Here is a 1,145-nt window from a genome sequence, read left to right as displayed (position 1 = left end):
ACTTCGGAGTTCTGATGGGATCCGGTGCTTTAGTGCTGGTATGATCGCATCCGACATGTTACCCCGGTCTTCGTCCCTTATCCTTGCCCCTCCCAGCTCCACTACAAAGACGATTGTACATTGCTTTGGCCGCTCCCTCTCAACTACGGAGACGAGTTTAACGCGGTTTCCACCCCTCCCTCTCAACCGCACCAGTGCACGCTTGCCGCGCCACAACGCCGACGCTGGACCCGTGAATCGTGAGCACCCAGCTATGACTTACCGCACTCGTGCAAAATAATAAAACACGGTAAATATATTACTTACACGTGCGTTTTGTTCTGCAAGCGGCGCGAAAAAAATTAAAAAGTGAATGCAACACGAGGACTTCCCAGGAGGTCACCCATCCTAGTACTACTCTCGCCCAAGCACGCTTAACTTCGGAGTTCTGATGGGATCCGGTGCTTTAGTGCTGGTATGATCGCATCCGACATGTTACCCCGGTCTTCGTCCCTTATCCTCGCCCCTCCCAGCTCCACTACAAAGACGATTGTACATTGCTTTGGCCGCTCCCTCTCAACTACGGAGACGAGTTTAACGCGGTTTCCACCCCTCCCTCTCAACCGCACCAGTGCACGCTTGCCGCGCCACAAAGCCGACGCTGGACCCGTGAATCGTGAGCACCCAGCTATGACTTACCGCACTCGTGCAAAATAATAAAACACGGTAAATATATTACTTACACGTGCGTTTTGTTTTGCAAGCGGCGCGAAAAAAATTAAAAAGTGAATGCAACACGAGGACTTCCCAGGAGGTCACCCATCCTAGTACTACTCTCGCCCAAGCACGCTTAACTTTGGAGTTCTGATGGGATCCGGTGCTTTAGTGCTGGTATGATCGCATCCGACATGTTACCCCGGTCTTCGTCCCTTATCCTTGCCCCTCCCAGCTCCACTACAAAGACGATTGTACATTGCTTTGGCCGCTCCCTCTCAACTACGGAGACGAGTTTAACGCGGTTTCCACCCCTCCCTCTCAACCGCACCAGTGCACGCTTGCCGCGCCACAACGCCGATGCTGGACCCGTGAATCGTGAGCACCCAGCTATGACTTACCGCACTCGTGCAAAATAATAAAACACGGTAAATATATTACTTACACGTGCG

The 1,145-nt window shown here is 52.3% G+C and overlaps 2 non-coding genes across 2 annotated transcripts; both read right to left on the bottom strand.

Annotated features, from left to right (window-relative positions):
- Positions 1–349: 349 nt before the first annotated feature.
- Positions 350–468, bottom strand: LOC119344232. Its single transcript, XR_005166511.1, has one exon. It is a non-coding gene; the product is annotated as a 5S ribosomal RNA (ribosomal RNA).
- A 297-nt stretch (positions 469–765) lies between these two features.
- On the bottom strand, positions 766–884 carry LOC119344233. The gene has a single exon (XR_005166512.1). It is a non-coding gene; the product is annotated as a 5S ribosomal RNA (ribosomal RNA).
- Positions 885–1,145: the final 261 nt, after the last annotated feature.

This window comes from Triticum dicoccoides, unplaced genomic scaffold (assembly GCF_002162155.2).
Source record: "Triticum dicoccoides isolate Atlit2015 ecotype Zavitan unplaced genomic scaffold, WEW_v2.0 scaffold160303, whole genome shotgun sequence".
NCBI classification, from domain to species: domain Eukaryota; kingdom Viridiplantae; phylum Streptophyta; class Magnoliopsida; order Poales; family Poaceae; genus Triticum; species Triticum dicoccoides.
This window is presented reverse-complemented; position numbering and strand designations above follow the sequence as displayed.